At 40.6% G+C, this 25,674-nt stretch overlaps 1 protein-coding gene across 1 annotated transcript in view; it reads right to left on the bottom strand.

Moving 5' to 3' along the window:
* LOC149321513 (transcription cofactor vestigial-like protein 4) overlaps positions 1 to 25,674 on the bottom strand; it is a 144,754-nt gene that overhangs the window by 86,696 nt on the left and 32,384 nt on the right. The gene's annotated exons all lie outside the window — the stretch shown is intronic.

The following is a 25,674-nucleotide window of genomic DNA, read 5'->3' as shown; positions in this document are numbered from 1 at the left end:
GATGACTTTGGGCAAGTCACACTCTCTCAGCTTCAGAGGATGGCAATGGCACCCCCCCCCCCCTTCTGAATCTTGGCAAGAAAATCTTAAAATCACCGTAAGCTGGAAATGACTCAAGGGCACACAACTCTCTCTCTCTCTCTCTCTCTCACACACACACACACACACACGAGTTTATTAATACAATGTGTTACCTGACATACCAACAAATTATTCACACTCTATCTCAAAACTATGCTGAACTATTAACTAGCATTATCAACCAACTGCACCTGAGTTAAAGAGAATTAATTATTAAGGTGTTATGATTTAATCCATAAATTAGTATATTTGAAATACAGAACTTTTGAAAGCTTTTAAAAAAAACTTATGAGGGGGCATTTTAGTATCTAGGGATCTGACTATTTGAGCCTTCCCTGTCTTGAAAGTAAAAGATTCTCTCTCTCTCTCTCTGTGTGTGTGTGTGTGTGTGTGTGTGTGTGCGTGTGTGTCTTCTGCTCTTATTTCAGGATGTGGTTTGTTTTGATACACTTCAAACCTTGATCCTAATGTTTCCTACTTGTTTATACAGATGGATGTGAATCATCCTTGGAGGTGGAATAGCCATAATCAGTGTCATCATATGAACCTTTAGTCAATAAAAATCAGTCTGGTAGATCAATGCCTGAAAACCAACTTCCCTTACCAAAATTAATGCCTTAACAGGGGAAGCTTGGCAATTAGGGATTTAATGTTTTGAAAATGTTTTCCTCTAATTTTATATACTTCTTTCATACCTGCATATTTTTTTAGAGTGGGCTCACTGAAGCCAATCTGACTATTTTAAATCCCATTTATTTCAATTAGTCTGTTTTGTGACCTTGACTGCATTTAACCAAAACCATTCTTTGTATGTTTTTACAAAATGCTACACTCTCAAGCACAAATACTAAAAGTCTACTTGACTAAATAGTCCTTTCTTCCATGTAAAAAGAATGAGAATAAAAGCAAAAACATGTTTCTGTCTCCTTTCTCTGGGCTAAACATGGTGTTAGTCCTGCCTAGAAGAGACACATTAAACTGAACTGTTACTCACATTGATTTCAATGGGCCTCTAAGTGAGATTAATATCAGATTTAGCCATATTTCTCTAATTCCTTCACTTGACACACGTTCAAATATGATGTCATCTACCCAAAAGAAGTTTAAGTAGACTTCTTCTTTCAAGTCTGAACATCATTAAACACCATATTCCCTTAAAATGGGGATGGGGAATATATGGCTCTACATCTGTTGTTAGACCTCAGCTTCCATTAGCCTATACCATAGACTATGCTGGCTAGGCCTGATAAGAACTGCACATCAGGAAGACGACATATCCTCCATGCCTGCCTGGAAACAAATGTTAATATGACATTCAGTTGGAAAAAGCAGTAAAGATCTATTTAACTAGGCGGCTTCACAGGCTGAAAAAAGAAATGGGCCAAAACAGGGGAAACAAACTTTTATTAAGATGCGTTCTGTTAGTCCCACTGTCAAATTATCTGAAATAGTACTATGATCTCACATTATTCTAAACAAATCCACTACATAATTAACTAAATTTGGCCCAAAAATGTTTTTTTTTAAAAAAAACTCTCCATAAAGTATGGGGGAGAAATAATCGCCGTTGCATGACTCCACCCAAAAAGATCACCAGAGGTCTATTCTGGGAAATTGTCTGAGGAGTGCCTCTCTGTCTCACATTTTGTGGGCCCCTTCCAAGTGGTTTAGGAAATAGAATAGTTCAGTGTACTTTCTTGGTCAGTTTCTTTTCCTATCCAGTTGCAAAATATGGTCTCTAAGAATATCAATTTGTGGTGCTTGACATTAACTGAGTGGGAGGACCTGGCATCCTTGTTTCAGTTACAGTACACTACCATATAGTCCTGGATGTGCTATTCAGCTGAGGTTTTCAGAAAATGAGTTAAGAGAATAGCATAAGCAATGGCAGTGTTTGAGCACCAGGGAGGCTTGGGAAAGAGATTAAAAAAGGTTAGGATAGCAGCATTTTTCTTTTTAAAATTGCTGAAAAGAAGAATGAGAACATCCCCATTTCAAGAACCTTTAACGTTTAAAGCTTTGTTTGGCTATCAATTTTAAGAAACAATTCAGTAATCTTTTTTAAAAAAATAACAGGCATCTTCCACTCCTTGAAGCTTTTTAGAGGCTATTGCATAAGAACTCATAGAAAGCAGTGTTGTGTTTAAAGGTTCAAACCAAGATCCACTATGATTCTTTGATCCTAGGTTTTCAAAGTCTTAATACAGAATGTCCCAATATTTATAATCTTTCAAAGGATTTGTGCAGAAATTTAGAAGAGTGAACATACACCTTGATTTTTTCCTTCCTTCCCAGAAGGTACACCAAGAATCTTACCAAACTACTCTTCATATTTTCCACATTTAAAACAAAAAGGCAACATAGAGATTTAGTACTGGATTTTTTAAAGTGGAAATGCCACTTAGTAATGCACTCTATTCTGCATTCCTTGCATACAAGACCATTAAGATACCAAACAGCAATGAAACTGAAACAGACCATTGTAGACTATTGTTATTTCTTCCCAGATTAACACCAAACCACCAAATTATGACTTACCATAATATGTTTTTCAAATAAAGTGTATGGTCCTATATCCAATTTCCTATACATCTTTTTGTTTACAACTATATCATAGTATCAAAATGCTTCATTGAATCCTTTCTCCATCTAATCCCTTCTATGGATCCAGCCAAATTATGAACATTTGAAATTACATTTGTCTATCTTATTTACTGACTTAATAATTCTGACAGTATTTGACATTGTGCACTTCATGAGTCCCTAGAAAAATGTATGCAAACAGGCTTGCCTACATTTTGATACATACAACTATGTTTTGTTTTTTAAAAAAGAAACTATTTTTGCTAATTATCTGGTGACAGCTCACTTTTGAAATGCAAGTTTTAATATGTTGGCTGGTTTTATATTTTTTCTGTTTAAAGCTAACATCTCTATAAAGTGAATGGCTTACTCTCCTTAATTTCATGTTTAGTTCTGAAATGAAAAACTGTCTGTATTTAGCATCTTTCTACATTTTAATTCAGCTTTCGGAACATGCCCATGCTCTTCCTTGACAGGCTTTGGCAATGGCCGCCTACTATTTCCATCTCTCCCCACCCCCTATTTACTTCCAGGATCAACTGATCATATAGTCCCACTAAACCCCCAGTCACCAGCAAAGAAGAAAGAAAAATCATACAGTACTAATGTCATTCAAGACCGAATAAAGCATTATCCATCCCTATAGCCTTCTGCCATTCCTACCTCTGAGCCACCAATCACAGCACCAAGCACTCCAGATGCCCTCATACAGCCCATGAGATAAGTCACCAAAGCACAATAGCGGCAGACACCCCACAGTGGTATCAGGAAACCAACCTCACACACCCTCTTATATACCAGTTACAAGCACACTACCAAGACGCAACCACAGCATCCTCTTTTTTTTAGATGGCTCTATTTCCCACGGGTTGAAGGGCATAAACTGGTATTCATATCCACAAGCTCAAGGACTGTCCTCAGATAAATTCCTGACAGATCAGAGGAAATGATCAGCATTTTGCCATTTTGGAATGAGAAAGCAAGGCTTAGTTTATCAATACTGCAACTGAAGCAAATGCTTTTGAACCCTCAACATTTAGGGACACCATGGTTCTGCTGGAACTGTATGCTGGCACGGACACACACATACACAAGTACAAGAAGAGATGTTCCTTCACTTCCTGTCACCATTTTGAGAAGGTCTGCACAGGAAAACAGAGGTATTGGGGGATGTAACTCATGGGGGGCCTGGGGGAAAGTTGTCCATCGTGCTCTAAGGAAATGTATCATACACATATGACCAAAGGGGGTGGTGGCTGTTTTTGGACATGCTCCAGGGACCCAAATGCCTTGTTCTAGTCTTGGAAGGAAGGAAAGAGTACTATTTCAGTCATACCAACCAACTCACTCATATTCTGTTATATAAGAGGCCTGAACAAAATACACATAGGTCTAAAGCCCCCCCCCCTCCCCCAAAGAAACACTGAAGCCTCCTTGTAGATCACACCAGTACCATATGGACAATCCACTGTTTTGGTGTTTGTATGAGAAGAGAAAGCATGGAGAAAGAAGGCAATCCATGTCAAGGAAGAATGGACTCTCTAGAAAACAGCACTGTGGGCTAACAGAGTGCTCTGTGTAGGCAGAGTGAGCAAGAGTACCCTTGAAAAAATTAAGTATAGCTTCCACATGGCCATTCTCACCTTTTAAAAGTTGTAGTGTAAACCGGGGGGGGGGGGGAGTGGGAATACACCCATGGCTTCCAACTTCACACATGAGCATGGTTATTCACATATTTATATCTGATCTTTCTGCTTAAAAATGACAGGCAAAATAAATACAGTCGGCCCTTCTTATACATGGATTTCTTATACACGGATTCAAGCATCCATGGTTTGATAATGTTCAGAAAAAGCATAAATTTCAAATATCAAACCTTGATTTTCCATTTTTTATAAGGGACACCATTTTGCTATGTCATTATATTTAATGGAACTTGAGCATCCATGGGTTTTGTTATCCACGGGGGATCTTGGGGCCAAACCCCAGCATATAACAAGGGTCCACTGTACAGGTTGAGCCCCCCTTATCCAAAATGCTTGGTACCAGAAGTGTTTGGGATTTTGGATTTTTTTGATTTTGGAATTGGTGCATACACATAATGAGATATTTTGGAGATAAGACCCAAGTCTAAACACAAAATTCATTTAGGTTTCATATACACCGTATACACATAGCCTGGAGGTAATTGTATATACAGTTGCCCTTCCGTTTTCATGGGGGGTCCGTTCCAGACCCCCTGGCAAAAATGGAAATACGCCACAGGCACAGGCACCCCATTTTATGTCCCTCTGACTGACCCTAGTGTGTAATCGAGTGACGTGGATTCGAAGCCCACATAAACAGAGGGTTTGACTGTACAATTTTTTAAAATAATTCTGAGCATGAAACAAAGTTTGTGTGCACTGAACCACCAGAAAGCAAAGGTATCACTGTCTCAGCCACCCATATGGACAATTTTGGAATATTTTCGATTTTGGAATTCCAGATCAGGTAGACTCAGGAGATGTATGGCAATAATTAAACATCTCACAGTAATAAATGTAAAATTAAATAATCAATTAATAAGTCACTCTAAGTTCTAACTTTAAAACTACTGGCAGATCCAAACAACAGCAAAAAATTATAATATGCCCCAGCCAGATATTGTAAAGAAGACCCTACCATCATAATGTCCAGCTACATTTAGCAGATGCCCTTATCAGTCAAAATCCTGTCTTGCCAGGGTAATGTTTTTTATGCTCAAAAATATTAAAATATTTAAAATAGTATATTTTCATGCTAGATGTTGCTGAATTCCTGTCTTGCATTACTGAGTAACACAAGATCTTAGGGAAGAAAGAGGGAGAAAAAAATGGCATCCCACTGTTTATTGCCACCAGTGCTATGTGCTTGGCTCCAGGTGCACAGGGAAGACTACTGTAATTGCAGAGACTATACTCACTCATCCAAGGCAGAAGCTTGCACTGGAAGTTTACCTGAGTTGATTTTTTGTTCTATTCCATATATCCGGGCTCTATTCCTACAAGACGAACTTCTGTTTGTCCAGTAGCAGCATATCAAAAGGAATAAAAAAAATGGTTTCTGGAGTGGGGTCCCCCATAGCCTTGGCCAGTCCATGGGTGGCACTTTGGAAAACAGGGACTCCAGACCGCACACTGCTTATTTCCCTAGTGTTGGAGACAGCAGAATAACCTGTCAGGCAATGGAGGTGTATTAAACAAGTGGAGTTTTTTCATACAGAAAAGGAGAAACTCTATTTTTGGAAAAAAAGGACAAGATTGTTCAAGAGTCAATATCCAGAAGGAGGCATCTCCCTATGATTACCTGTATGGGGTCTCTTTTTCTTGCATCCCAATCTACAGACATGCAACTACAGTTTCCTTTGCAGGTTTGTGCCAGGAGTCCTGCAAAGCCTCTGTGATCTTTCTGAGAGAAAACAACTTCTATTCATCACCATTTCTTCCCTTTGTTGTTTGCTCAAACAGCCCCAAGTGTTCCCTCTGCATAATAGGCACTCTGACCAAAGCTCCCACTTAGACATTTGTATATTCCATGCTACATGATATCAAGGGGCTATACATAACCCCCTTTTGGTATGTAGTATGTGTAACATTGTTGGGCCTATATGGTTAGCCTCTTAGTTAATCAAATCCAAAGCTCAGAGGAGGCTGTGGTAACAGACAGTGGGAGGGAGAAGATAGGGGATAGTCCTTTGGAGTTATCCACTGACCACAAAGTTGTTCTTACATCATCTTTTCTGCAAGCACAACATTACAGCATTGTCTGAGCAGAGTCTGAGTAGGATGGACTCTGAATTAAAATCTACTCCTTCTGCTCCACCAGCTCTGTTTTTATCATTATGACAATGATGTGGGATCACAGGTGTAGAATTACATAAGTAATGTGCATCAGTAGCTCATCTCTAATGTAAATTCACTAAATTATACTTGCATTAGATCATATTCACTGCATTACATATCTTCTTGTTCCACCATTGCAAAATGAATGGTGATCTTATTCCTGCTAAAGATGCATAACTCCAGAACAAAATGTAGTCTTAAAATCTTCAATGTTAGTTTTTGGAGAAGAGAACATAATAGTTATATTTAAATACCTGAATGGATGTCATGTAGAAAATGAAGCTAGATTGTTTTCTGCTGCTCCAGAGACCATGACAAGAACCAATGGATTCAAATTAGAATGTTCCCACCTAAATATAAGGAATAGCATTTTGATTGCAAGAGCCATTTGACAGTGGAATAGACCATCTCAGAATGTGGTGGATAATCTATGTATGGAGGTTTTAAAATACAAATTGCATGGCCAGTTCTTAAAGGATTTTTTAAATGTATATTCCTGCATGGCAGAAGATTGGATTAGATAGCCTTTCCAACTCCGTGATTCTAATTATTCTAGCCCTACTTTTTCATCAACATCTTTTGGCATCTGAAAGTGTACAGTTATATCTCCCTAAGAAAGTAAAACTAGCAGGACTTCCAGGTATACAGTTTCCATCTAATTCCCAGTCCCCACATTTTTCTCATTTACATCCTTTGTTTTTCTTCCACTTTGAAATAAATACCTCAAGTAAGGGCTGTTCAACAGTGGGACACACTCCCTTGGAGTGTAGTAGAGTCTCCTTCCTTGGAGGTCTTTAAACAGAAGCTGGATGACCATCTGTCGGGGATGCTTTGATTGAGAGTTCCTGCATGGCAGGGGGTTGGACTGGATGGCCCTTGTGGTCTCTTCCAACTCTGCAATTCCATGACATGAGACCTCCCTGATTGGGTCTACCCATTTGGTGTGCAGTCTTCCTCTCTATTGCCCTCTACTTTCCCCAGCATTATTGTCTTTTCTAAAGAATCTAATCCTCAGGTGACCATCAGATGGTCAAATATAAATATGAGTACAGTAAGGGTGGGGGGGATGGAAATAGTGAGTCCACAAGGGCATGGCATTCAAGAGGGAGTGCTAAGTTTGGGACAAATCTAAAAAAAAGTTGGCCAAAGAAAGACTGTCTTAATTTAGTTATCTTGGGCCCGGTACAGGCAGGCCCTTTGCAGTGCGCCCATGACGTGCTAGGGTTGCTCGGGGACAGGGCGTGCACATGCCCTGCAACCCTAGCATGTCATGGGCACACCGCAGCTGCGCAGCACCATCCAGATGGTATGCGCACTGATGACGTGCCAGCGGCACAGCATCCAAATGGGGCTGCGCCGCTGGCACATCATTGCACTGTCGTTGGTGCTTTGGCACGGCGCAACTGTGCCGCAAAAAAGGAGCCACTTCCGTGCACTCCTTTCTTGCTACGCAGCAGCGCCGCACAATTTGGTTGGCTTTGACATGGCTTCCAGACTCTTAGGACATATGCATCATTTAAACAGCATACCTCCAATGTGACCCGAAGCAGCTTTATTTTGGCCTGTCTATATGAGGCCTTGGTTTCCAGAGAGAGTTTAGTCTTGATTTGTTCTAGAACACAATTGTTTGTCTTTTTGGCTATCCATAGTATCCTCAACACTCTTCTCCAACACCACATCCCAAATGAATTTTCTCCTATCCACTGTCTTGACTGTCCAGGTCTGACATCCCTCCATGGTGATGGGGAATATAATGGCTTGGACAATTCTGACTTTAATGTTCAGGATAGATGGCCATCCAGCCTCTGCTTAAAGACCTCCAAGGAAGGAGACTTCACCACTCTCCATTGAGGAAGAGTGTTCCATTGTCGAACAGCCCTTACTGTGAGGAAGTTCTTCCTAATGTTGAGGTGGAATCTCTTTTCCTGTAGCTTCCATCCATTGTTCCAGGTCCTAGTCTCTGGAGCAGCAGAAAACAAGCTTGCTCCCTCCTCAACATGACATCACTTCAAATATTTAAACAGGGCTATCATATCACCTTTTAACTTTCTCTTCTTCAAGCTAAACATCCCCATCTCCCTAAATCATTCCTCATGGGCATGGTTTCCAGACCCTTCACAATTTTAGTCGCCCTCCTTTAGACACGCTCCAGTTTTTCAACATCGTTTTTAAATTGTGGTGCACAGAACTGGACACAGTATTCCAGGTGGGGCCTGACCAGAGCAGAATATGCAGCCTTGCCTGACCCCATTGCCAGGTGGGAACCATTTTGTTTCTCCATGTTTTGTGCTTATGGTAGCCTCTTGTCCTAAGTAAAGATTCCTCAACAGAACTGTCAGATGTAGTGGCAGTTCCATTTCTTTGAGAGGATTTTCATGGTCTAAGATTTGAGAGCTTTTCATGGTCTATATGCAGTCAAAGGATTTGCTATAATCTATAAAGCATATGCTTACTTTCTTCTATAATTCCTTGGTGCACACCATTATCCATCATATGTTTGCAATGTGGTCCCTAGTGCATCTTCTTTCCTGAAACCCACTTGCACCCTTGGGATTTCTCGCTTTGTATATGATTGGAGTCTATGGTGCAGAACTTTTAGCATAATTTTGCTTGCATGGAATATGGAATATTGCATTGTCCTATAGTTGTTGCCATCTTTTGTGTCTCCTTTTTTGTGAATGGGGATGCATATTGATCAATTGCCATCTGTTGGCCACTGTTTTGTTTTCCGTATTTGTTGGCATGTTTTAGTTTTAGTTGTCACTGGAATACATTCTGTTTGCATGGGTTGAAGCAGTTCAGTTGGGATATCGTCTGTTTCTGATCTTGTATTCTTTCCAATTTCTCTTAGTGCCACTACCATCTCGCTTTCAAAAATTTGGGATCCATCTTTGCATGGTTCTTCATTCCACGTATCATTCATTTTTTCATCTCTTTTATATAGCTCTTCTGTGTATTGCTTCCATTGTCTTTTTCTTTCATTTTGATCATGTAATACAGAGGTAGGCAACCTGCGGCCCGCGGGCTGCATCCGGCCCGCCAAGGCCTTCCCAGCGGCCCCCGAGCACTCCTGCCGCCGATTTCCCCCGTTTTTTTGCCGCTCAGGGCGCCACTTTGTTTTTCAAAATGGCGGCCGAAATCTCGCGAGACCTCAGGATGGCAAAGGTCACACGAGATTTCGCCGCCATTTTGAAAAACAAAATGGCGGCGCCCATGTAGCAGGCCCGTTGCAGCCCCTAGAGCACTCCAACAGGGTTCCAGGGGCTGCAGTGGGCCTGCAGCAGGCTCCACCTCGCCCTCCGCCCTCCTCCTCCCAAGAGCAGGGAAAGGAGGAGGAGGAGGCAGCAGAAGGAGGGCAAAGCCAGGGAGAAACGGAGCCAGAGCAGCAGCTGCAGCCACAGCTTGGTTCATTGGGGGAGGGGGTTAGGTGGGTGTTCTTTGCAAAATGCCCTCCCAGTAGTACTTTGTGGCTTTTCTTTGCTTGCTGCCTTTTATTTTGAATTGCATTTTAGTAATCTCCATGCCTGTAACTTTAATATTAATATTATTATTTAATTGCCCTGGTGTTCTTTGCAAAATACCCTCTCAGTAGTACCTTGTGGCTTTTCTGGGTTGAAAGAGTGCATGTTTCCTGCCTTTTATTTTGAATTGCATTTTAGTAGTTTCCATGCTTGTAACTGATTATTATTATTATTATTATTATTATTATTATTATTATTATTTTCACTTGCCCTTGGTGTTCTATGTGCAAAATCCCCTCTCAATGAGAAAGAGGAGGAGGAGTGTGACTTTCCAAAGTGCATTTCTGTGTATTTTTGGTGCATTTATCGCTGAAAGGTCTGCTGTAACAGTTATAGCAGTGGAGGTGGTGATGATGAGGCTTCTGTGGAAGCTCCGCCCCTGGAGGATGGAAGCTCCACCCCTGTTATGTGGCTCTGCCCTGGAGGGTGGAAGCCCCACCCCCAGGATGCGGCTCCGCCCCAGGGATGGACGCTCCACCCCTGTTATGTGGCTCCGCCCCTGGAAGGTGGATGCCCCACCCCCAGCATGCGGCTCCGCCCCCAGAGGGTGGAAGCTCCACCCCCGGCTTCGGTCCCCCAGTTGTCTGAGGGACCGCAACCTGGCCCCCGGCTCAAAAAGGTTGCCTACCCCTGATGTAATAGGTTCTTCTGATCATAGAACATCCCATCCTTGGTTTGAATTTCCCTAATCTGCTAATTCTTAAATAACAATTCCTTGTACACATTTTATTGGGCATATGCTACAATTTCCAACAAAAGGTGTCTTTTACAAAATTCCTTTAACTGTTATTCCTGAAACAATAATTCCCACTGTTCTTATAAAATATTTCCATGAAAAAATATAACCAGTATGCAAAAAGACCACACTGAACTGCAATGAGTGTTAAGTATGTTGTACTGTAGAATTTGTTCTATATATAAAAAAGACAATACCATAATATTTTACACTTATTAATAAGACTTTTTAGCCATCCACTACTGCACTTTTCATTTTGAGATGTTGGTTTTTGCTTTGTGCAACTGTGTCAGTTATAAGACTATAAATATGCTATATACCAAAGCATGAAACACAAAAGACTAAAGCACAAAAAAGCCTCCTGACATCTTAAAAACTACAATTCTTTATCAGATGTTTGACATGCAATTTTAAATTGGCCGATTATGGATGGAGAGAAGAGCACAATTTGGATAGTTCTAGATATACTTTACACTTGGGTTGCATTGAAATACACTCGATTGAGAATAGAGTGCTCTTTGCAATGATAAGTATTAAGTAAGCACTGCATAGTAAAAAAAGCTTTTGTAGATGGATTTATGTCTTTATGTTTTTTTAGATTTGTCCCAAATTTAGCACTCCCTCTTGAATGCCATACCCTTGTGGACTCACTATTTCCATCACCTCCCCCCTTACTGTACTCATATATGACCATCTGACTGTCACCTGAGGATTAGACCTCATGTAACTGGTAAAGTGGGATTTAGTTTGTGAGAAATCTTGTACCATAAAACCTTTTGTTTTCCTTTGCACCAATTTTAAATACTTATGTCCTCAGATACATTATTAGTACAACACTGTCTCCTATAGGCAACTGTGAACATTGCATATGTTTTTTCAACCTTCTTAGTGAATCACATTCATTATTAAAAACTGACAACTCTCAAAAGTGATTTTTGTTTATTTTCATTTTTCCTGCCACATTCATCAGGGTTTGGTGACTATATGCTTTTTATGTTTCTAATATTTTTTTTAAAAAAATAGCAACTGTTACTTCATTCCAGCCCACCCTAGCCCACATTTAGGATATTATGGGAGTAAGATTATGGTATAATTATATTTCTGGGATATATAAAACCCAAACTCCATACTGTAGCAATACATTTACTGGACCAACCCAACAGTGAAATATACTTCATGCCAGGTTTCAAAATTTCACTAGCTTCTACATCAGGTAACAATAAATGGTAAAAGCATGCAAGGGGAAAGTGTGACATTGTCATCATCACAGTCTCTGCATTTTATGTTGTGATAGTATGGGAAGTGCTGCCACACATTATGTCTACATATGTGGCTACCCTGTAATTTGGTAATTTTGCTTCTGTGATGTGACCTATGCTTTTCCCCCTTCTCTGTGTCGCAACATGCTGAATTTTTGTTGTTATCTTTTTAAAATATCAAAAATGTTGAAATAAAAACAATGCTAAAGTATGTCACAATCTGTGAAACTGGAAAAAGGAAATTTGGATCACATTGGGAGTTGGAGGCTGCTAGCTAAGATGCCAGAGTCTCTGGTCTACACTTATATTTATGACCTGTATCTAAAAAAAATCAGTTTCTATAAAGAACTGTTACTGAACTTATGGCTCATGTAACATTGCAGTCAAGAAATCAAAAGAAGACTAAGGGCCAAAACATGCTGCAGAAATAATCCAGCTTGAGACGGCTTTAACTGCCCTGGCTCAGTGATAGGAAATTTTGGGAACTGTAATCTATTGTGGCACCAGAGCTCTCTGACAAAGATGCCTAAATACCTCACAAAACTACAGTTCTCAGAATTTTGTAGCATTGAGCTCAGGCAGTTAAAGCGGTCTCAAACTGGATAATTTCTGCAGTGTGTTTTAGACCTAGGACTTTGAAGGGCAGCTATGAAAGAAGTAGACAGGATCATATAGGGCAAAGATTCCTCACTGAATACTAAAGTTAGGATTGTCCATGTCATCATATTTCTACCTGGACGGTGAAGGAAAGAAAATCAGCTCATTTGAGATTTGGTGCTGGAGAGCAGTTCTGAGGGTACTGTAAACTGCTTAAAAATCAAACAAATGGGTACTAGAACAAATCAAGCCTGAACTTTTCCAGAAGCCAAAACGACTAAATTGAGGCTATCATATTTGACCATATCATGAGAACACATAACTCACACGAAAAGGCAATAATGCTTTGTAAACTAGAAAGAGAGAGCCAACGTAGTGTAGTGGTTTCAGTGTTGGACTAGGACTCTGGAGACCAGGGTTTGATTCCCTGTTCAGCCATGAAACCCACTGGATGACCTTGGGCAATGAATGAATGAATGAATGAATCTTTATTTGTATACCACTATTCCATTGATCACAGCGGTTTACAATCAGTTAAAATATGACAACAACAAATCCAATAAAAGAAATCCCCCCACATTAAGCAATAAAATACAAACAATAAAAATATCCATCATTCAATCACCTTTTAAAACCATTAAAACCAATAACACCAATAACACCAAGGACATCCATTACATTACATTACAACAGCATAAAAGGAGAAGAGTGGAATTAAGGGACATGGGGGAAAGCAAGGCGAAAAAAGTGAGTCTTTAGGTTTTTCCTAAAAGACTCCAGGGAGGGGGCTGAGCGGAGCTCGACAGGGAGAGAGTTCCAAGCCTGCGGGGCCGAAGCAGAAAAAGCCCTATGTGCAGACATCACATATCTCGTGTCAGGGACTCTCAAAAGCTGTTTCCCACCCGACCGGAGAGTGCGGGGCGGATTGTATGGGGAGAGGCGGTCCTCCAAGTACCCTGGGCCCAGGCCATTTAGGGCTTTATAGGTCAAAACCAACACCTTGTATTGCGCCCGGAAGCGAATTGGCAGCCAGTGTAGGTCCTCCAGTACCGGTATTATATGACTGGCTCTGGAGGTACCCGTAACCAATCTAGCCGCCATGTTCTGAACCAATTGAAGCTTCCGAGTTTGGTACAAGGGTTGCCCCATGTAGAGCGCATTACAGAAATCGAGTCGAGAGGTTACCAGTGCGTGTACCACTGTTTCAAGGTCCCTCCGGCCCAGGTAGGGTCGCAGCTGGCATATCAGCTGAAGCTGATAACAGGCGACTCTGACTGTCGCATCCACCTGAGAAGTTAGGTGGAGCGACGAGTCCAGAAGCACCTCCAGACTGCAAACAGTGTCCTTTACAGGGAGTGTGACCCCGTTCAGGACAGGTGGAAAAATTTCCATCCCTGGACTAGGGGAACCTATCACAAGTACTTCCGTTTTCTCTGGATTCAGGCTGAGTCTATTTTCCCTCATCCAGCCCATTACTGACTCCAAGCAGGCGTTGAGCCGAGAGATGCCATCCCTAGTCACTGCATCAGTCGGGGACACAGAGAAGACTATTTGGGTGTCATCAGCATACTGATAACACCGCGCCCCGTGTCTCCGGATGATCTCTCCCAGCGGCTTCATGTAAATGTTAAATAGCATAGGGGACAGAATCGCTCCCTGAGGGACCCCAGATGTGAGGGCCCTCTTGTCGGGGCGACAGTCCCCCAGCTCCACCATCTGGAATCTACCCGAGAGGTAGGAATGGAACCACTGCAGAGCAGTGCCCCCGATACCCAACTCCCCCAGGCGCTCCAGAAGGATACCATGGTCGATGGTATCGAAGGCCGCAGAGATGTCCAAGAGCACTAACAGGGACACGCTACCCCTGTCCATGCCCAGACGGAGATAATCGACTAAGGTGACCATGGCAGTCTCAACCCCATAGCCCCCCCGGAAGCCAGTTTGAAATGGGTCCAGATAATCCGTATCCTCCAAGACCCTCTGTAGCTGGGAGGCAACCGCCCTCTCAATCACCTTCCCTAAAAATGGCAGCAGTGACACAGGCCGATAATTGTTTCGAATTAGGGGGTCAAGGGAGGGCTTCTTTAATAAAGGTTTTACAATGGCCGTCTTTAAATTAGATGGAAAAAGGCCCTCCCTGAATGATGAATTGACAATGCGACACAACATTTCTGTTGACGCCGTTCCCCCTTGAACTGCCAGCCATGAAGGACAGGGATCGAGAGAGCAGGTCGTCTTCCTAACGCTGCCGAGGATCCTGTCCACATCCTCGGTACTAACAGACTCAAACTGATCCAAGTCACATGCTCTCAGCCTCAGAGGAAGGCAATAGCAACCTTTCTCTGAACAAAACCTGCCAACAAAGCCCCATGATAGGGTCACCTTAAGAAGGAAATAACTTTAAGGTACACAACAACAATACAGTAGAAAGCAGTAGGAAAAGAGGATGATCATATTACAGATGGAGATAGACTCAGGGTGTATATGCTGTGGAAATAATTCCATTTGACACCACTTTAGCTGTACTTTAAGGATTCCTATGGAATCCTGGAGTTTATAGTTTTAGAGGCTCTTTAGCCATCTCTACCAATGGGTGCTGGTGCCTCACAAAACTACAAATCCCAGGACTATGTAGGATGGAGCCATGCAGTTAAAGTAGTGTCAAACTGAATTCTTTCTACAGTGCAGATAAACTTCAGTGCACTCAAGGAAGCCACTGCACTGAGTATGTAAGACCTGAGCAGAGCTATTAAGACCTGAGCAGAGCTATTAAGTTTAGGGTGTCCTGGAGATGTCTCATTCATGGGGTCACCATAAGTCAGGATCAACATAAGGGCAGCAAGCAGACACAACAACATTTATAATAGAGACATGCTAACTCCTAGTAATTGCACTAGTTTTTGATAAATGTAAATATACTGTTAAAGTTAATTTTTGTTTTTAAAAAGTAGAAAAGAAAGGACTACTGCACTCATTACAGTCAGCTCTCTGTATCGACAGATTCTTTATCGACAGATTCAAGTATCCACAACATGAAAATATTTGAAAAATATACAAATTCCAAAAAACAAACCTTGATTTGTCATTTTATATACTGGTAAGGGATTTTACTATGCCACTGTGTTTAATGGGACTTGAGTATCCACAGATTTTGGTATCCATGGGGGAGCTGGAACCAAACCACATTTGATCCCAAGGGCCCACTCTATTTGCAATTTTAATATATTCTTTGTGACTCATACTTGCAGGTTTTGTTAAACACATTCCAAGCTTTAAAAAAACACTTGCTCATAAATGTTTAGATTAAGAAGATTAGGATAATACTAAAAAAATTAAAGTCATCCCTACAGAAAAGTAATTCCTGTTTTGGCAAGTACAGGCATAATTCATTCAATAATCCCCTTATTCTACAGTTTTCAAAATCAAAATATAAAGTCACACAGTGACACTAACATGTTCTAAATACAGAGAGGTTTATTACATATATCCTAGTTGCAAGTGATCATTTACAACTCAAATGCCAATTGTTAATAATTCCTCTGCAAATCATGTGTTTTTCCTGTGTCCGTTTGGAAATTGAAGCCAAAGGAACAGTGCTTGCCCAAAAAGTTTTTGCTGCCTAAAGTTGAACTCAAATGCCTCCCCAAATCTGAATAAAAATGTAAAAGGTCTTACAATAAGAAGCACTCATTGCTATTTTCATCTATTTCCTGACAGTACCACCTGAACCAAGTCACATCATGGCAAAGGTTCAGCTCTGCAAGAGAAACAGATCTGCCTAATGTTTGTACTCAGTTTGCCAGGATCCTAAAGCTAATGCTAGAGAAGAAGTGTGAAAGAGTGGTGCAAAGGACCAGACATCGCTGTAGCTTATGTACGAGAAGCATTCAAAAAACTATCACCCAGTCTCCAATAATCCTTTTGGGGGCAAGGTTTTGGAGTGTGCACCAGCCTCCCAGCTCCAGGGATCCCTGGATGAAACATTCTCTAGTCTAAACCCATTTCACTCTGGCTTCAGGCCTTGGTGGATGGCCTATGCAGGAAACTGGATAGAGGAAATGTGTCCCTATTGGTTCTGCCGGGCCTTTCAATGGCTTTTGATACTACTGACCATAATATCCTTCTGAGCCACCTTTCTGGAATGGGACTTGAGGATCACTGTTGTGTAGCTGTTCTGGTCCCTCTTGGAGGAGTTAACTTAGAAGGTGGTGTTAGGGGATTCCCATGGCCTGCAAGGTCCTCCAATGCTCACTTTTGTCCTCCATGATATTTAACATTGACATGAAACCACAGGGAGAGGTTAGCTGGAGCTTTGAGTTTGGATGTCACCAGTATGCTGATGGCACCCAACTCTCTCCCTCTCTCCTTTCTGTCCAGTTCCAAGAAAATTGTCTCTATTCTAAACCAGTGTTTGCAGACAAACTGAAAACTTAATCCAGAGAAAATATATTACTTAAATTTTTATTTAAGGAAGCATTTGTTTTTAATACGTTGCATTAGATGGTACATCATCTTGGATATCATACACACATAGATACATACCCAAGTGTGGGATTCCACAGAGCCTACAAAGAAAAACGTACCCTAATGCAACCTATTCAATATTTGCTGAATCACCTCAGAAATTTTATATGTTTGTGAAAAACTAAAGGTGTATAAACAAACCTGTGAGCTGTTACAGTTATGTAGAGACTCTGGGTACATCTCCATTGTAGAAATAATGCATCACTAAGCGCTGTAGCTCCACTCTATGGAATCCTGGGATTTGAAGTTTTACAAGGTCTTTAGCCTTCTCTGCCAAAGAGTGTAATGTCTCACAAAACTACAAAGCCCAGGATTCCGCAGGATGGACCCACAGCAGCTAAAGTGGTGTCAAACTGCACTATTTCTACAGTGCAGATGCACCCTCTGTTTCAGAGACAGTACACTTCTGATTGCCAGATGAAGGAGATAATCCACAGAGAATGCTCTGGTCCAGCAAGGCAATAATTTTAAGTATCTGAAACATTACAGACAACAGTGTTACTATCTGCAATACATTCCCTGCTGTCTTCAGTAGTGTCTCCAGAATACTATTTTCCTATTAATGGAAATTATACACACTATAAAAGAGCAAGTATAAGAAGCATTGCTGATATTTTCCACCGAGAATGTGGTGTCTTCTGTATATACCATCTAAACCCCATAGAGCACAGCCTTCTGGAGCTTCATATAAGAAAACCAGCACATGGAAGCACATTACCTGTTGTCCTCTCCTGTTATCCAAGATTGTGACTCTACTTGAGAAAAAAAGGTGCTACAATTAATCTAGTACACTGATATCATCTGCAATACCACCTATTTTGCAGAGGGCAAAATGAAGAAATATAATTAAGAAAAAAATATATAACTGATGAGAATTGCCTGAGGAAGCCATTTCCTGGCTCACTCCTTACCACACCTTCTCTGTATAGAACAGTTTATTAAATCACAAGTCCCTTCATGACGAACCTGTCTGACCTGTTGAACTACAGTGCACTGAAAAGCCAAAAGAAACTGAACTAGCATTACAGAGATGCTAGTACATACCTGTCTATTCAATCACAGGTGATGCTACAGGGAAACAAGGGTGGGTGAATGTTCTTTCCCTCCAAAGTCATTCTCCCTTGCCCTGTTCCTGAAAAGTATCACTTCTCTAATATTTTACATATAGGAACTTGCTCCTATTCAGAACATACATTACCCTGCCTTTGCCCTATAGTTGTGCCCTAGTACCACTGGTATTTACAATATTCAGTTACGGGCAACTGAAGACAAAGTTAGATTAGCATTGGCAACATGGAGGATTTAAAATAATCTGAAAACAGATATCATACCCATATATATTAAACTATCAGTTGACCTCAAGGGTAGTTTCTGCGGCCAGAATTATGGATTTTGATACAATCCATAGATAAGTTGAGGGTAAAACTTAGGAGTATGTAACAAAGGATGTAAAGGATGAAGCAAAGGAAAAAATGGCAAAGAACCTGCAGAATTCTAGGAGGCATAACTTAATAATAATAATAATAATAATAATAATAATAATATGTATCCCACCTCTCCCTGTATTGGATCGAGGTGGGTAACAACAAACATAAGAACAATAAAAATAAAACACAACAAACCACAAATAAAAACATAGCAAAACATATAATACCCAATTCCCTATCTACCTCCCACCTTAAAATACCATTAAAAACGACAATTCCCAGCTGGAGAGTGAACATTCCGAGGAGGTCAATTTGGGAATGCCTGCCGGAAGAGATCCGTTTTAATTGCCTTCTTAAAGGCCTCCAAAGATGTTATAAGGCGGATCTCCTCCGGCAGGTCATTCTAGACTTTTGGAGCAGCAACAGAAAATGTCCTCTGGGAAGTTGTTACCAGTCTGGTTTTCTTAGACTGCAAGAGATTCTTCCCAGAGGACCTGAGAGTGCGGGAAGGATTGTGCTCATACTAAAGGCTGGCTGGAGGAGGTAAGTCAGCGCTTCCAGGACAGATTACATTCTTGCCTTTCGCCAGGGGATGGTTCCTGCTTTCATAAACATTAAAGTACTGTACGGTACTTACATTGAGTTGACTCAGATTTTGGTGTCAATCCTTTGACTAAAACCTCTATACTTATACATGAGTATATACAGTAAACATTTCAAGCGCAGCTTGCTGGAGTCAGAGGGGTAAAAATATCACTCGATGTGGCAATGAAACTTCAGCATTTCTTGATTATGCAGCCTAAGGCACTCCAGTGAAGACAGGCAGAGGTTATAGTGCAGCAACAGCACCCATAAGGAAGCTGAGTCAGAATTCTTCCTGAGGCTAACTAGAAGTAGAGCTGGAAAGAAAACCAATCTGACCAGTTTGTAGTATGCATTACATGGAAGGGCTCTCTCCAGAACTAAGCAAACACATTCTTCACTGCATTTCTAATTATTTTACTCTCTCTTTTTGTTTGTGCTCCAGTATTAGTTTATACTGTATTTATGATAATGTTGCAATACACTCCAGCCTCACACACAAAAGTGCCCTGGCTCTGCTTAGTTTCAGATAAAGAATTACAATAAGAACTGTCAGAACAGTTTCTGGGGATCAGTTTTATTTGTTTTTCCCCCTCCATAATTATGTCATCTTTCACCAGCTTGTGAACCCAAGGTGAAGATACCTTTCATATCTTCTCTCAGTTGTCTGTCTTTACCTGCAAGCAATTAAGTATTTTTGTCTTACGAAGGAAGGATAGGGTTAGGGGAAAGGAATCCTAATTAAATCAAGATACAGTTAAAAATGCAGTTTGAGAGATGACCTCAGTCCCATGCCTGAAAGTAAATCCCCATGTGAAAGATTTGCTTCTAAACAGACATCCAGAACAGCACTCTTAAACAACTGAGTCAGTAGTTGTGTTTTTCATATATTAATAAGCATTACAGAAACTATGGGGAAAGCAAATTTTCTTGCTGCCTGAATGGCTATGCTGACACCCCCTTCAGCTGCTGCAGTCTTTTTCCTGATGTTTCTAATGGATCCTGATGCTTTTACAGCACTTGTAATGCAGTATCATCCATGCTAATAGTTACCATAAGGCCAACTTGCTCATTGATAAAGTTCAGATTACAGGCTCTTACATCATACTTCCCTCTTTGCTGTCCATATGTCAACTAAAGCAACTGAAAATGGGAAGTGTAATTGCTACTCATAGCTTTGAAAGCCTCTGAATGTCTGTTATGTTCTACTATAACTATTATGAACAAAATATCTGTCCACCATTTGCAAAATTTTCAAAATCTCATTAGCATGCACAAGACATGTGAAGAAAACTTTATAATACAAGAAAAAATGGTTAGAAAAGCCATTTGTGTAACACATGACTCTGACTATTATAAACTCATAGTAGGAACTTTTGAGTAATGGAGTAGAATTGACATTTTCTCTGTTCTGAAGAAGACAGACCTTCTCTATAATGAGAGATTGGAGATGATCACACTACCAGGGATGTAGCGGGGGGGGGGCATGGGGCCCACCTCCCCATCCATTAGATACAATGAATGGTGTGTGCTACACCCAAGACCCATTATAATGGTGGCACTTAGTCTGGACCACTACCCCTTCCCAAAATCCTGGCTACGTCCCTGGCACTACACTCTTTAAAGCATTATTATTTCACTTTAACTGCTCTGACTGCTTCCTGTTGCATTCTGGGTTTGTAGTTCAGTGAGGCCTAAGAGCTTTCTGGCTGAATATTCTAAATGCCCCTTCCTAAACTGAAAATCCCTGAATGCAATAAGAGGCAGCCAGAACAGTTAAAGTGGAATAGCAATGCTTTAAGAGTGTAGTGTGATAATCTCCATTGTGTTCACACATCTTACTTCTCACCTTTTTATTTAAAATGCAGCATGTTTATAAAAGAAAATGCTAAATTTCATTCACCACATAACGAGCATATGGTATATTTAAATTATACTACACCTTACTTTTTAAAAATATTTCCTTTCCTATTTCAATACAAATATGGCAAATAAAAACTTTTCTAACACCTCTACGGGCACTTTGACACCTTACGTATTTTAAATATATACTATTTTTAAAAGGATGGCCCCAGTGATACCACTGCATTGGAATAAAGATGGAATTAAAACGTTTACTTTCACTAATGTAGGTAGACTGCAAAGATTCATACTTGTAACCTTTGTAGCATGAACCGAGACCAGTGAAGCAGTTTTTAAAAATCACCTAGTTGTTTTGCTGTTGCTGCCCTGTAATTATTGCACATAAGATTCTGCTGATATGTATCTACAGGTACAAACATATAGTATACATCACATTTCATGGTCATTATATCTTTTAAATACTCTAAGGTTACATCCACACTCCAATCCTGATGATCATAAGGTCAGAAGGTTGGCAGTTTGAGGCCCAAGCACAATGTGATGGTGAGCTCCTATCACTTAGTCCCAGCTTCTGCCAACCTAGGAGTTCAAAAGCATGTAAAAGTGCAAGTAGATAAATAGGTACCACTTTGGTGGGAAGGTAACAGCGTTCAGCGCAGTCATGCTGCAACATGAGCACTGTCATCTTTGGATAATACTGGCTCTTAGGCTTAGTAACGGAGATGAGCACTGCACCCTACAGTTGGTTACAACTAGACATTCACATCAAGGGAAAATTTTTACCTTTACCTCCACACTGCAGAAATAATCCAGTCTGACACTACTTTAACTGCCCTGACTCAATGCTATTGTATTCTGAGAACTATAGTCTGTTGTGGCCCCAGAGTGGAGCTCCGCTCTGGGGCACAACATACTAACATTCCTCAGAATTCCACAGCATTGAGCCAAGGCAGTTAAAGCAAAGTGAAACTGGATTGTTTCTGTAGTGTGTATGCAGCCCAAAGGCACCAGATCCCTTCCAGTCTTGGAAACGAATCAGGGTCAGCCTTGGTTAGTACCTGGTTGAGAGACCACCAACAAATGCCAATAGCTGTAAGATACATATCAAAGGAAGGAACTGACAAACCACTTCTGAGTATTCCTTGTCTAAGAAAACCCTATGAAATTCATGGGATCACCATAAGTCAACAGGCAACTTGAAGGTACATGTATACACACAAACACCAACACTCCTTTTCTTTTCAGTGAACCACCAGGTGGAAGGGAGACAGTGGCCAGAATATTACAGATTAGGGATTCCCAACCTGTGCTCTGAGGAGCCCTTAGGGCTCCACGCACACTTCACAGATGCTCCGTAGCTGCTCCAGGAAAATGAAAGAAATAAAAATTGAATGAAAATAAATAATAAGAATACTCCTAAAAACCATTAAGTTGTAAGTCATAAGGCAGGTCTCTTAGGGGCTCCGCCATAGAAATAAGGGGTCTGCGAGTCAAAAAGGTTGGGAAGCCCTGCTACAGATTAACTCAAACTAGAGTAGACCCAGTGGGTCTGCCATAGTCTGCTTCAGTGGGTCTATCATAATCTGGGACTAACAAAAATATTCAAGCCAGAGTGTTATGAAGCCCAGCAATCTAAAAGGAAAACTGCATATTACAAATAAACATGAGGAGAGAGCACTTTTTTTGTTAAAACAACTAGATTTGGGGCTGTAGTTACGAACAGAGAAAGGATGCAACAAGAGAAAGCAAAAGCTTTTTCTGGTTGCAGTTTTTTCACTCTAAATCCCTGCTGGTGCAGTCCAAACATGAAAGTGCCCTTGAATATCGTTATATCCCAAAATAAACTTCAAGCCACCCATATGGTATATCGATCTGAAAGAGATGCTATGACCTAAGATAGCCCAATCCCTTATTCACATTTCTAGTTTATAAGCAATTACACCAGCCTACAATGAAAAAGCTTTTTTCAATACTGTTTTTAATGTATTATATCAGCAAACTAAAGTGTTGTGAAAACCCATTAGAAGACTTTAACCCCTTCTTATCCATAGCAGGACAATTCTTTGCAGGATCATTTCATTCAATCACATATTGCAACATAGAAATGCCAAAGCAAGTTATAAAAACTACGTGATGGAACAAATCTGAGGTCATTTTTGGATTTAGTATGCCAAATTCCTATAAAGACAGCACACGTATTTTAAAAGTTTTTATGATTCACAATTTTTGTAGGCATGTGTTATCATTCTTGGGGATCTTCTGTTAGTACTATAACAAAACTACATGCTGCTTCAGCACTTTATAAGGCAACCCCCTACAATCTAGTGACTTTCAGGTATATTGGATTACAGCTCCCATAATCTCATGGCCAGAAATTTGTATATACTGAAGCAGCATATAACCCCATTTATTTGCAGGGCCAGATTAGCAAAATAACCATTTTAGGGCTCCCAAGCTTGGATGTATGATACCTAAGATCTATTTAAGAATTAAAGATATCCAAACCCAGTTCTCAGTTTAAACTGAACTGGGATCTTCAGGTAAAGAACAAGCAATCAAATTCAGTTTCAGCTTTTGGTATAGGCACATTGTCATGAATGTTTATGATTTTATATACTGAATTTCACATTTTGTGCAGCATTTAGAAAGTATTTTGCAGAAGGCAGTAACAGACGAGTCATTTTTCTTCTTTGCTCTCTCCAAAAGTAAGTAGGAGAAGGTCAAAAGTCCCTGGAGCAACAGAACCAGAAGTTAGGTATAGGCAGGAGAGATTCAGCATCCCTCACATCCATGCTCCCTTCTGTGTTAAAAGTAAAATAATATGGTGAATGGGATACATTAGGAAAATGTGTATGCTTCCAATCATATCTCTCTTGGCCTCATATAAGAGGAGGTTCAAACCAACCTTCCACCACACCGTGCTGAGCACAAAACATTACTTGAGACTGAAGCAATTTCCCTTTTAAAAGTCAAGGATTTTAGTAATGGATCTTCAACAAGAACAATATGTTTTTGAGACTGAAGAGGAAAGTAGAGGACAGACATTTCCAAAGTTGCTCTTTTGGACTACTACTATCAGAATCTCCCTGCCAGGATTGTCACTAACTTTGCTGGCTAGGGAATTCTGAGAATGATATTCGAAAAAGTAGCTTTTCCAAGTTCTGGAAAAGATGGGGATCTCCTTCTTAAATGTGAAGATAACTACACTTTAGCATGCCTGAAAAGCCTTGTCTTTTTGGACACAAGACAGAAATGAACATCTTCTTTCCATGCCAAGATGGACAGGGCATTGATGTGTGAACTTATTTGCAGAACTTTGTTTCAGTGTTAGGCAAACATGAACGGTCAGAAGGCTGCTATTAACTAGGTCATTAGCTGGTAGCTTCTCGTTTATTATATGGGCATTTCTTCTTAAATAAATATAGGTGTGGGGCTACTTTCATTTAGACATGTTGATTTTTAAACAATGATTCACAGTATAAAGGAATAAACCAAAATGACAAATATGAAGGTCATATTTACATAAATCAAGGATGGTTCTAAACCTATTTGATGTATTTTAATTAAGTTCAACCAGTAATATACTGTAAGTAGACTGTTTTTACCAAAGCCTTTCAAAAATTAACCTTTTCCATCCATAAAGATTATTCTGTATATTTGATTAACATTGTACATAAAGACTATACACAACAATATACTATTCTACTATTCTATATAAAATAATCAAATGACTAATAAAACTCCATATAAAACATAAAGGCATGAATCTTGTTAGCAAAGTAAACCCACTGAATCAATTTGTGGAGCAGTGACTCAACACTTACACAAATCCCCTAATCCAATAGGTCTTCGGCAATTGGTACTAGCAATAGGATTCAGGTCTTAACATATTAGGAATGTGCAAAAGAAAAAAAAAGCCACATCAGTAGATGAGTCAAGAGACCAAAAGTTTGGTTGACTCTGAACTGTTCTTGCAAAGTTGAACAACTGGGACGACCTCCCTGAGGAGACAACTACATAAAAGGCCCCACTCAATGAAGGGAGCACAGTGGAAGACCTCTGATGTCAAACATAAGGCTGTGGAAGGTTTGTGTAAAGTAGCACCCAGAAATATGCAGCATTCTGGATGTTAGTGGATCCCAATTCTCATCTGCCCCAGCCAACCCAACAAAGTCCAGCCACACCCAGAAGGTCACACATCTCTCATGCCTCATGTAAGAGAATATGATTGTTCTAGATCTGACATTCTTCACCATTTTTAGCAGTAATTTAGATTAGGATTAGAAGCAATCCATACAAAGTTTGCAAATCATAGAAAAATGGGAGTAATGGCTAAGATATTGGAAGGGGCAGCCACAGCTCCACCATGAATAGTGCCAAAGCAGAAGAAGGGCCCTCCCTCCATTCCATCTGCCATTGTCGCACAAACACACTGCCTGCAACCTCCAAGTACCTCCCACATCCACCCAGATGTCATCCCACTGCATGGCCACCCCTTTGATCAGCCACACAGTTGCAGGTGCAATGCTCTGCCCATGCAGGGCATCAGTGCATCGGTTTGCGAGTGATACATTGGCAAAGCACAATCATGGAGCCCTCCCATACCTCCCTCTTTCACCCCCCCTTCACACCATGCCC

The sequence above is a fragment of the Sceloporus occidentalis genome, unplaced genomic scaffold (genome assembly GCF_023333645.1).
Source record: "Sceloporus occidentalis isolate IW3139 unplaced genomic scaffold, rSceOcc1.0.p SCAF_1, whole genome shotgun sequence".
NCBI lineage: Eukaryota > Metazoa > Chordata > Lepidosauria > Squamata > Phrynosomatidae > Sceloporus > Sceloporus occidentalis.
This window is presented reverse-complemented; position numbering and strand designations above follow the sequence as displayed.